A 13,480-nucleotide genomic window follows, 5' to 3' on the forward strand; every position below is an offset into this window, starting at 1 on the left:
GGTTCCTGTCTTTATTGTGCTGCAATAATGTATTGTTACCTGAAATTTAAAATGAAACTTCTTTCTTCTGACTTGTTTTTGTGAGGGCCCTTTATCACAGCAACAGCAAAAAACACATTAGAATAATGCTTAAGAAAATATATATAGCAAATGGAAATGTTAAAGTATACAGTACAATAAATTATGTTTTGAGAGAAAAAAAATCATTATATTAACAGGATCAAGGTCAAACACAATTATGTCAGCTCTCTAACAAATCACCTGTATCCAATTTCAGTAATTGCTACTGCTTTAAGTGTTACCACTATCTGGGTACATATATCTATGAATTAGTTGTATGTATCAAAAGCAGGGTAATAGAGGAATATAGGGAGGGACAACTAACACTGAAGTCCTTTTGTAAAAGTCATGTGGACACCTACAAATATAGCAGCTTGCTAAAATGTGTACAATAATAAAAGGAATCTAAAGATTTATCAAAAAATAGGGGAGACAATATCCCAGTCTGATATCTTACATAAACAAGTATAACGTTTGGTTTTTGGAGTGGTTGCAACTTAATGAATCCTTACACAAACAGGTCCTTTGGAACATATGGAAAGCAATTAAATCAATATATAACAGAGATAATGTACATTCTTGTATATTACCACACTATCCATAGTAGCCAGGAAATGGAATCATACAAGATGCCAATCAGTAATTGAATAGTAAAGAAAATCTGGTACATATACACAATAGAGGGGTATTCTGACATAAAATGTAATGAATTCAGATAAATTTCAGTGAAGTGGATATAACTAAAGATCACTACGTAAAGTAAAATGATTCTGGTTTAGAGAAACAAAGATTACCTATATCTTGTACATGTAGATTCTAAGAAGGAAATGACATAATGTAAAGGTGACTATTAGAGAAGAAGAAGGGGACTAGTGTGAGAAGTGAGCAGGTACAAGAGAGAGCAATGAAAGGAAAGGAAATGATAAAATTATCTTATGTGCTTGTATACAAATATCCTAATGAGACCCACGGTTTCATACAATTACCATATATTAATAATAAAATATTTTAAATGTTAGACAATATGCTCTTTGAAATAAGCAAGGCAAAGTTTATATTGGATTTGTAAGCCAGGAAGAGGACTAGAGATTTTAAGTTTGACCACAAGGCCTTATAAAACATTATAATTGACAAGGACACAGAAGAGAGATGGGTGTACTTATTAGACTGACAGATACTAGGTCTTTGGAGAAAGAAACAGATGTTATACATTATAATATTGCAAAGATCTTTAAAACTCAATCTAGTCTACAGAATTGCTGAAGATCAGCAAAAGTGACACTCAGGTAATTCTTCCATATAACTATCCCTATTTCCAACTTAACAGTTTTCCTTTTTTAAATTCTTGTTTGTTTTCTTTACTCCATTTCATTCTCTTTCTTTCTTCTCTCATTCCTTCATACATTTCTTCCTTCCTTCTTTCCTTCCTCCCTCCCATTCTCTCTCTCTCTCTCTCTCTCTCTCTCTCTCTCTCTCTCTCTCTCTCTCTCTTTCTTTTTCAAGAAATGTCTCATGACATTGCCCAGGCTACCCTTAAACATGATCATGTTTCCATATATCTGCTAACTATATACTGCAACTAGTGGCATGTATCTTCAAACCCACTTATTCATTAACTTTCTTCCTTAAACTGTTATACAAGTTGAGACTTAAAAAGAACTATCCTTAATATGCCATTTCTTTCCTTTAGTGCTTCCATTGTTTTTTTTTTTTTTTAGTTTTCAAATTTGAAAGTTATCTTGTCTCAGACTGCCATTTTCTATTATTTCTTCATTCTCCTCCTTTTGACTAGTGGCATACTATCCAACTTACAATTTCCTGTTAAGATTTTTGTTTGCTTTGGCCACGATATTTCCTTTGACAGAAATAATTCCAATATTCCAGTTTTTAAAATATTTTATAAATGCTTCATTTTCATTGTCCATGTTTGTGATGTGTTATTCCCTTCTGTATATGTGCTGCTTTATCGGTTAATGAATAAAACTGCTTTGGTATATGACAGGGCAGAATAGAGTAAGGCAGGAAAACTAAACTAAATGCTCAGAGAAAGTATACAGAGACAGGGAGATACCATGTAGCTGCAGCAGGAGACAGATGGCTGACCCAGTGGAACTTTACCAGTAAACCAAAAGTCTCATGGTGATGCACAGATGAATAGGAATGGGTTAATTTAAGAAGTAAAATCTAGCCAATAAGAAGCTAAAGCTAAGAGCCAGCAGTGACTTAATTAATACAGTTTTTGTGTAATTATTTTTGGTTTGGGCAGCTGGGAAATGAATAAATAACCTCTGACAACAGAATGGCACCAACATGACCAACTAAATTCACTTAAAACCTGAGAGAGTTTGGAAAGGAATTCTAGACAAAAAAGAACAAGTTTAAGCATGGCATCTTGGGAGTCAGCATTTTTTAGATAGGCTCCTTTCAGGAGGTCTGGGTGGATTAAATCACATTAGCCTGAAAGCATTCCACAGATTCTGATCTTCTGTGGAAACAAAAGCTGAACCTCTTTTCCAAAGAGGTTCTTAGACCCACATTTTGAATTCAAGATACCTTTAAAATATATATGTTAGTTTAGCAATCCCCAGAATAAAATGTCTCTCTGCAGTCAAAAAATTCAAAGAATACTCAATAATATACATAATCCAGACTCTCTGTGAATTTGCATTTTTACATGGCTTATTTTATGACTGTCTCTACTCTTTCTCTTTAAAGACTTTACCTTTAAAAAAATTACTTCTTTTTATAACTGTCTATATTCTCTTTTCTTATCTCTCCCAAGCCTACATATATTTATCTATCACTGTAACCTATTTAGAGGTCTTTTTCATCTGGATTTGTCTTCATTGCATATCTGTAATTTTTTACTGACCAGGACAACTTCTTAAAATGCTATGCACCTTTTATGAATTTAAGTGGCACCATTGCTAGGGGAAATATGGAAGTGCCTGCTTTCCCTATCCAGTTCAACATGGCAGAGTTGTTTGCTGTCGCTGAGAGCCGTGCTCACAACCCCATTTTCAGGCATACAGCCAGTATATGTTGCCATTGCACAAGTTGTAGCGCTCAGTTCACAAACTCCATTTAAAAGTTAAGCCTCCTGAAAGAACCATAGGTTGCACTGGCAGCATGGCTCAGAAAGCTGGCAGTTTCAAAACAGTGCAGCTTTTTTCTGCTACCACTGAATCAGGAAAACCTCTCTTAAAGGAGCCACAGCATGTCACCAGGAAGCAAAGCCCATTCAGGAAAAAAAAAAAAAGTGGCTAAACTTTGTTTTTTTTGGGGGGGTCTACAATTTATTTGCAAGCCCTTTTAGGATTTAAGTAGATTTTAGTTGGCCACGTGGGCTAATGGGCCAAGTAGTGATTGAATTAATAGTTTCTGTGTGGTTATTTTTGGGATGAGTGCCAAGGACAAATAAGCAGCCTCCAATAACATATATATATNCAGCTCATTTAAAAATGTAATGTATAATTAAGAACTACAGATTAATAGACAATAATTTATAATAATCAAACTTGTAGTCATGTTAATTTAGTTTTCTATATGTACAGATGTATATTTCATTAGGATAAGTATTCTTCAAACCTTTCAAAGGCTAACAGAATATGGCATTTAAATGTTTTAAAGACTTACAACTTTTCACGACAATGAGACACATCTGCTCCTGGAAGCACCAATTACTTCAAGAGGAAGATGGGCATTAAAGAGGCTCCTTATGAATTTTGTTAGCCATTTGGGAAGAAACTGCTCTTGCCTTGACTGCTTGATGGTATTCTCTATGAACTGAACTTGCAGGACCCACAGAAAAATTACTGATGAACTTGCCAAAAGGTGAGACAGTCCTTCAGGGTTCCTTCTTCATGAAAGAGTCTGCCAGAAATTTTGTGGGATACAGAAGAATATGAATGACAAATTGCCAATATAGGTGGAACTGTCTTTGAAATTTCTTGCTTCGTGGAAAAGTCTGTCAGATGCTATGGGACTGTAGGCTGAAGTTGGATGCCTAGGACAATGTTGCAGAAGAACTTTGGGTGACTGTTCAGGCACAGAGATGTCTCTGTCATTTCTGAAGTTTTGGAAGTTGCTTACAATGTACTTCCTGTTTATTTAGGTAATATTATATCCTTTTGTTATCTTTGATGGAGTTGAAGACAAATAATTACAATTATAATTTTCCTTAGTTATGATAAAATATAAAGTAGATATAAATATTGTAATTGTAATCCTTGATTGATACCTGTTTTGTTATATATCATTTTATTATATTAAAGTTAAAACCTTTCATTTTATTTAGACAGAAAAAGGGAGGTTGTGTGGGATTCACTTCTGTATATGTGTTGCTTTTATTGGTTAATGAATAAAGCCATTTTGGCCTATAACAGGGCAAAACAGAGCTTTTCAGGAAAACTAAACTGAATGTAGGAGAAAGTAGATAGTGTCAAGGAGAGATGTTATGGAGCTACTGCAAGAGACAGATACCTAAGCCCACTAGAACATTACCAGTAAACCATGAGCCTTGTGGTGATGCAAAGATTAATATGAATAGCTTAATTTAAGATGTAAGAGCTGTAAAATAAGGAGCTAGAGCTAGTAGGCCAGTCAGTGGTTTAATTACTACAGTTTCTGTGTAATTAGTGTGGGTATTGGTGCCTGGGAAAAGAACAAACAGCCTCTGACAACCTGTACACATCATATATCTCTGGCCATTCATTTTATTGTGTGGGTGAGGCAGTCAGAGAACAACTTTATGAAGTCTATTTTTTTCCTTTCACTTTTATTTGGCTTCTTGAGATAAACTGAAATTGTCAGACATGCATAGAAAATACTTTGACCTGCTGAAATTTCATTAACCCTGTGTTTAAATAAGTAAAAATGAAAGTCTTCCTTGACTATCTCTTCTTTCAAAAGTGATATTATACATAGCAACCACATGTCATGGGCATAAATATAAAGAGTAATGTTGATTGCTGAGATATTTTGAAGATAGTTGATTAGGGTTTGGCATCTAACAATTACCATCTGTATCACCTCAGGGTGTCAAAACAAAATCATTAGATTTGGGACTTAAAACAACATAAATATCTTTTTACTCATAGCTTTTAAGGTTGAGAGATCTGACTTCAGGTTCTGTATTTTGCAAGCAACTATCATCTTATTTTTGTCTTATTACTTCATTGACAAGACAAAGTGAGAAGCTGTCACTATTTTCTTTTTATATATACTTAAAATATGTTAGCTAGCATGCAATGTAATAAGTCTTATTGAATTTTCAGACATACTGTTTCTTTTGATAACTGTCCTCAAGTCTATTTTACCACCCCATTCCATCCATTCTTCCACTTTTATGTAACATGTATTCTTTTATGGTCTTGGTCTCTTGCCCCCCCCCCCAATATCTTTTTCCTCTTCCACTGATTCATTTCAAATTTCATTAATTAAACACACACATGCATGTATGCAGACACACACACACATTAGAATGTAGGCTTCATATATGAGAACAACATGCAGTCTGTTTAATTGAATCTCAATTACTTAATATGATAAGTTACATTTCTGTTCAGTTTCCTAAAAATGTAGTGAATTCATCTTCTTTATGACTGTATACGATTTCCCTGAGTACATGTACTACATTTTTCTTCATCCTTTTTTTCTGTTAGTAGACACCAAGCTTAAAGACTTTAATAAAATTTATGAGAGGTCATTTTCACAATTTAATTACTGTTCAATGCCACAAGTTTTTGTTTCATCAAATGAGCTTTTACTGGGGTTACAAACATTCACTACCTAAGAAGCATTCATTATTTTCATCATTACCAGATCTAAACAAAGAATTTTCAATAAAGAAATCTCAAATGGCCAAAGTCACTTAAAGAATTATTCAAACCCTTAGCCATCAGGGAAATGCAAATCAAAACAACACTGAAATTCCATCTTACACATGTTAAAATGGCTAAAAAAATACAAGTCATAGCTGAAGCTAACGAGGATGTGGCATAAGAGAAAAACACCTTCATTACTGGTGATAGTACAAGCTTGTGCAACCTGTATGGACATCAATATGACAGTTTCTCAAAAAGTTGGGAATTGACCCAGCTATACCACTCATGGGCATATTATGAAAGAATGCTCAATCATAAACCAAGGACAACTGTGTTCATAGCAGCATTATTTATAATAGTCAGAACCTGAAAATAACCTAGATGTCCATTAACTGAAGAATAGATAAAGAAAATGTGGTACATTTACACGATGGAGTAGTACTCATCTCTTAAAAACAACATCATAAAATTCAAAGGCAAATGGATAAAACTAGAAAAAAATCATCCTAAGTAAGGTAATACATATCTAGAAAGAAAACACGGTATGTAGCCATGTGTAAGTGTTATTTTCCTGTTAAGTAAAGGATAATCATGCTATAATCCATATACCCAGAGAAAGTATGTAACATGGAGGGCTCAAGGTCGATAATGGGATCTCCCTGGGAATCAGAAATAGAAGAAATTTCGTGGGTATACTGCGGTAGGTGGTGAAGTAAATCTGAGGGATTAGGTGGGGATGGGCTGGGGAAGAGTACTGAAAAAGACATTTGGAAAGAGGGTCATTTCAAGCTCAAGTCAAAACCTTGTGCAAGGGAAACTCCCAGTATTATACAAGGATGACCCTAGTTAAGACTCATAGCAACAAGGGATATGTAGCCTGAACTGGGCAACCTCTGTGACCAGGCAAGACAACCACTAAGAGGATTGGGATATCAATCCAGCCATATAACCCTTGATCTATAGTCTATGTAATGCACTGGAGTAAAGGTAGTATAGAGATTGTGGCAGTGGTCAACCAATGACCAGTCCATCATGAGTCCCATGTTACTAGAGTAAACAAACTCCTGACACTGCCTGAAATGCCGGGACCCAGAAGCTAGATGACCCAGAGTTCTAGGAGAGAATGAAACAGGACTGATGAAAAACAATTGTAAATGTAATGTTGCCTAATGATTTTCTGCTATACCCATAGATTGGTACTTGTACCTAACCTAATTGTCATTAGAGAGGTTTCATCCAGCAATTGGTAGAAAAAGATGCAGAGATCCACAATCAAACATTAGTCTGCGCTCAGAGGATCTCAGTAAAAAGAGGGAAGAAAGAGTGTTAAGAGTCAGGGGTATCAAGGACATCCCAAGAAAACCCACAGAATCAACTAATCTGAGCTCATGGGTGTTTTCAGACACTGAACTAACAACAAAGGAGCCTGCGGGGAACTGACATAGGCCCTCTGTATGTATGTGATAGTTGTTGCTTTGTCTTCTCGTGGGACTCCTAACAGTGGGCGTCTCAACAATTTGCTGGCATTTTAGACCATAGTCATCATATTGAGTTGCCTTGTCCCAGGCTTAATATAAGGCAAGGTCTTATTACAACTTAAAATGCCATGCTTTGTTGATATCTTTGGGAAACCTGCCGTTTTCTGAATAGAAATGGAAAAGTGGAGGTGTGGGGGAGGGATTGCAGAGAGATATGATTATCTGCATGAAACTGCAAACAAGTCAAAACTCTGACAAGAGTTGGGGAAAGGCCAATGAAGCCACAACTGTAGTTGAAGAACGATTGGCAGTTGGTGGTTGCCAAGACAGGAAGTGCTAGTTTCCATCAGAGTGGCATTATCTGTTATTTTGTCTGTGATCCAGTTGATTACCCTATACCCGTGTACGTGCAGGCAGCACTAAGTGGACTCAGCAGATTATGAAAAGTGAACTTCAGTTGGCATAGTCTTGTGGTAGTGAAGATCTGTTTAGATCAGGCAGGGAGTGAGGTGTGAATATAAAATATATTATACAATATAAAGATAAGTGATGTTGTCAAACAAAACAGCAAAATAATATGAAATACAGTGGAGAAGAAACAGGTAATTATATATATGTATATATAGAGAATAAGTATATATAATAAGTATGTGTGTGTGTGTTTGTGTGTGTGTATGTGTATGTGAGAAATGTAATCAGCTGCTGGGAAGAAGCAGCCTTTTTTAGTATAGTGGAACATAAAGTTAGTGCCAGTAAATGGACACATAAAATATTTCCTTCAGAGAGGAGTGATAAAGAACAGAAGAAATTTAGTGACACAATATTCAAAAATTGTGAAGGATAAAATATAAATTGACAAGTGGTTGGCTAAGAAAAGCAAGAATGTCAGTTGCCAGGATCTGTCAGTTTTGAGGCTGTTAAAATTCCGTCCTTGCCAGTGGAACAGGAGAGAGGAAACTCAGAAGAGGATTTGCTTGGCTTCTGCATGACTTTATCAAATATTGGATACATTTGTTTATTACTGTTTGTTTTCTTTCTAAAAAGTTGATTATTTCCACCCTAGTAAATATTCCTAGTAAACACTCTTAGGCAGTTCGTGGTGATGTGATGCCAACATGTAAGTGTTGCTTTGCATTTTCTTTAGGAAACAATTGGGAAATGTAGCAATATAATTATCAACCATTATGATTTGATGAATATTCTAAGTAGTCTGTGTTTCCTTTGAGACCTCCTTCATTTAACAGTGTGAACACTGGCAGTAGCTGTGAAACAGTGCTCTTTGATACACTTAAACCTTTTGAGTATTTTTTTTTTAGATTTTAGAGGCCTGCATAAAGCATTTGTGTATGGTAAAATTAACAGTCTGAAATAACAGTTCAGTTTTACACCACTGTATGTACTTCTTAGCTTCCCCAAAATGGATTCCAGCATTATCAATTATGTCACAATATGTTTTACTCGGGTCTAATGAGGAACGTGTTGCAAAATCCAATGATAGATGCAAAATTCATACCCCCTTTCCTTCTAAGTGCCTCTTCAAATAAATCAATTGAAATGTCAAAAATAATAATTGGATTTTTAAAAATCGGGTAATGTTTTCCATTTAGGAAGAAGAGGAAATCTCTCTTCTTTAAGAATCTAAGGTTCAGCACAAGGAAGTGCCTTCTTGTGTTTTCCTTACTCATCAAGCTTGAAAGTTCAAAAGTTGTTTTTTTTTTTGTTTTTTTTTTGCACAGTAAAAAATCAATACACAAAAGCATTAGATGTGAAATCTTTGGGATAAGCAACATAAGAGTGTGACCTAAATACTAAAGTAGACTTTTAAATTAATTCAGATTTTATCTTTTATTTCTATGTAGTTGTATTTTTGTGAGTATATTTACACATGTTTGTAGGTACCTCGGGAAGACAGCACTATATTGGAGCCCCTGGAACTGGATATATATATATATATATATTGCAGCTATTTTGAGAGAAACTATTTAAGTCATTTACTATTGAAAGGAAATGTGTTGAACTGTAGGTGAAACCTCTGTAAAACATAATGAGAAGTCATTTTTAAGTGGGTGCCTCAGGACTATCTTTTAAGGTAACTGGATTTTTGCCAAACATGGGAAAAAAGTTTAAAAAAAAGGCTAGAATGAAATAATAAAAATGAACAATGACCTTTGATCTATATTTTCAAGTAGACAAAATCCATACAACGTTCTGCATTTCATTGCCAAGTACTCCAAAGAAACAGTATCTATAGAAGCTGAATACCTTTATTCTACTATGAGAGATAAGATTCCTGATTTTCCTTCAAATCTTCCACTTATAAATGCTGAAAATCATCTAAATAGTGATACTTTGGAAGATAGGAAAGTGTCTTGGTACCAGTTTTTTTTTTTTTTCAGTTCAGGAGGAGTTCTTTGTTTTTTCTAATAAAAGGAAAGCAACAATGTATTTCAAATGTATGTGCATGCTCTTTTCCTTCCACACAAATTTCTTTGAAGTGTTTTTCTTTATCTCAAAATTTTTAATGAAGATAGTAAAATTGTTCCCAAACTTAAATTTTGTTGTTGATTTTGAAACTTATTTATTATTCTACAGTTTATTTAAAACTTTTGTTTATTCTTTGAAATATGCATCCATTGTATTTCCATCTTATCCACCCATGAAAACCTCCATCCAGCTCTCCCAAGGATCTCTGAACACATTTTCCTTACTTCATTCTCTCCTTATGTCCTTATTTTTACCGAATAACACAGAGTCCAGTTCATACTGTCAGTATGTACACAGGGGTAAAGCCATCCACTGGGTCATGGACAACCTATCTGTGCTCACACCCTTAAATAAAAGTGATTCTCCAACAATCGTCATCCCCCATAATCTTCTTCACAGGCGGTGTGGCTTTGGATGCCCCTCCCATAACCATGTTGGAGTTGATCTAGTGTAGGTGTTCTACAGGTAAAAATAGCTGCTTTGGATTCATTTGTGCAACAGCATGTCACATGCAGAAGGCATTACAAAGACTTATTTTTCATCCTCTATAATTCTTTTAGTTATTGAATGATACTACCTACCATCAATGTTGAATTTAGGTAGAAATATGGGAAACAAAATGCAAAGGAGAAAGAAATTAAAATTCATGCTAATTAATGATGTTTGGCATTTAAATTCTACTGGGATTAAAGGTGTTTTGTAGCTAGAGATCGCTCATTTATTTTCCAGCCTCCCAGACCCGAATAAACACACAGAAACTATATTAATTACAACAGTGCTTGGCCAATATGCAGGAGTATTTCTAGCTAGGTTTTACATCTTGGATTAGCCCATTTCTATTAATCTGTGTATCACCACGAGGGTAAGGCCTACTGGTAAAATATCTGGGCGTGTTTCTCTTTTGGCAGCTACATGGTATCTTTTTGACTTTGCCTACTCTTTCTTTATATCTCTTCCAGCCTGGCTATATTTTGCCATAACGTAGGTTGAAGTATATTCCTTATTTACCAGTGGTAATAAAACATATTCACAGCATAGAGAGGGGAATCCTACATCAGTGTGTGCCACCACTGCCTGATCTGCATGGCTTATCAGTATAGCTGTTTACTCTCTGATCTTAAGGCAAGCATTATTTATTAAAATACAAATGAAATATCACTAGTTAAGTACCTGGAACCTACATGGTAGAGAGAACAACTAGTCAAAAGCAAACTGTTGTCTGACCTTGACATGTATTGTGTAAAGCATATAACAGCCCCCCCCCCCCTCTCTCTCTCTCTCTCTCTCTCACACACACACACACAAATACTTAAAAAAGAAAATTATGAACTGTTCTAAAACTTGTGACATAAACTTTATCTAACAGAAATTTACCATAGAAATATCTAACTGTGAGGATGATCTAGAATAAATAAGCCCTGTTAGATTTTCCACAAGAGAAACTAGCTTTCCTCATGGAGTACTGATGCCTAGTCCCTTCATTTGGAAAATTAAAAATAAATAATAAAATTGCTCCTTAAAATATAATTTCAAAGTCTCATACATCTTCTCGACACTTTTTATTTCTTTTGAGCATGGCTTTCCTATGTTCAACACCATTGTTTCAGGTATCCGTGTCCTATTGTTACTGACTAGCAAGTACATTTTACCAACTGACAGAAAAAAAGACCATTAAGTAGAAGTCTCTATTTGTCCAAATCTATTTTTGTGTATTATTTTTAAATATTTAGTTAGTCCCCCAGCATATTATCAATGACTATTTATAACATCCCCATCATTTTGAGGAAGAGATAAAGTATAATTTTAATGATTCTAAAACATATAAATGGAAAGCCCATATTTAAACTGGAATTTGCTCTAATTTAAATAGTATGATGTTATAGAATATTTGAATGGTTGGAAAACAAGAAAAAAGATTGTAGTTTTTTGGGTTTTTTATTCTTTTTGTCTGTGTACTGTTGACTACTAACAACATATGGAAAGATAGGAAAGACCAAGTCAGTCATTATAGTAGTGCCCTTTATGAAGATAATTGTCTATAGTGAGGGAGATAATAACTGAAGGACATATAAAGACATAGGTAAAATGGAAAGTTTAAAGTCTGATAAATTTAAGTATTAACAAAATCTTAGTGCATACCTCTTCTTATAAACACAATGTTAAGGAAATAACTCACAGCAATATTCTAAAGACAAAAAAATTAAATTGAGAATACATTAAGAGCCCAACATACTTTTAAAAGTTCGATATTGCTTTCAAATTCCTTAAGAAAAGATCAATAACTTTATAGTATATTGTACAGCTGGATGAAAGAGAATCATAATGGGGTTCCTGAGACAGTCTCTGCAAGAAATACATGAATTAAAGCATTAGAAAAACTGTTTAGAGTCTTCTTGGAGGCCACATAGTGGAGTGTTATGGCAAAATTGTGAAACAGATATTGATTGAATATAATACAAAACTACACGTTTTTTTTTTTGTTATTTTTTATTTTTATGGTCATCTGAAATAGCATCTATTTGTGAGACAGTCCAATGAGCTTAATTAAGTACAGAAAACACTTTTTATATTGTTGTGCAGTGGAATAGTGAGGGCTGGAATTTGGGCAAGGCTCCAAAATGAACACCTGAGACTCCGCTTCAGGAAAACTTTAATCTTTTTGAGATTTTCGGGGAGATAAAGATATTAGTAAGTGGCCAGATGCTGTGACTGAAAGCCAGATTGTCTTTCCTATCCAAGTAATCTGTCTTTATTTGACTAGCTGGCAAATACTTTCCTGACAACTATGAAGGCACTTCTGGAAGTATTTATGAGTGACATATTTGATTCATCAAGAAATTAATGGATGATAATATGACCACAAATCTAAGATTATAATCAGAAAGCTGCAAATAAAGAGAAGGATTTTTTTCCCTTTCTGTAAACATTTTCCTTACTGATTTTTCATCTTCTTCCCATGATTTTCTTTTGTTATAGTAAGGCAGGACTCAACATGTCTTAGAAAAGAGCTGAGAAGGGAATTGTGGATTAGTTTTCATAAAAAAAATGTAGGAAATCCTGCAGGTGACAAAGGAAGTAATAAGACACTGAAATTTTGTTGTTCCTCCTTTAAAATTCTTAATCTGTGTGTTGTACACATAACAATAATTTTATTTTAAACAAGACATAAAACCCTTTTATGGGAAAACTAATTTTTAACAGTGCTTATTGATTAAAGACTTACATGTTTAGAAAGTTTTAGAAAATGAGTTTGTTCAATGAATTTAGCTTAAAATGATTATATCTTGTATTATTTACATTTCAATTAATTAAATATTTTGAAAATTGAAGAGTGGCATAATTCTTATTTAAAATGCCCAATCTCTTGAAGTCTTTTAGCTATTAGCTATTATAGAATGAAGTTGTGTTGTATTAGGCTGTTTGTTGGTCATACCTAAATATAATAAAAGCTATTTACAGCAAGCCGACAGCTAACATTAAATTAAATGGAGAAAAACTCAAAGCCATCCCACTAAAATCAGGAACATTCCAAGGATGTCCACTCTCTCCATACCTCTTCAATATAGTGCTTGAAGTTCTAGCAATAGCAATAAGACAACATAAGGGGATCAAGGGGATTCGTATTGGAAAGGA

This window comes from Alexandromys fortis, unplaced genomic scaffold (assembly GCF_014885135.2).
Source record: "Alexandromys fortis isolate MF-2015 unplaced genomic scaffold, M_Fortis_MF-2015_v1.1 scaffold_241, whole genome shotgun sequence".
Lineage (NCBI taxonomy): Eukaryota > Metazoa > Chordata > Mammalia > Rodentia > Cricetidae > Alexandromys > Alexandromys fortis.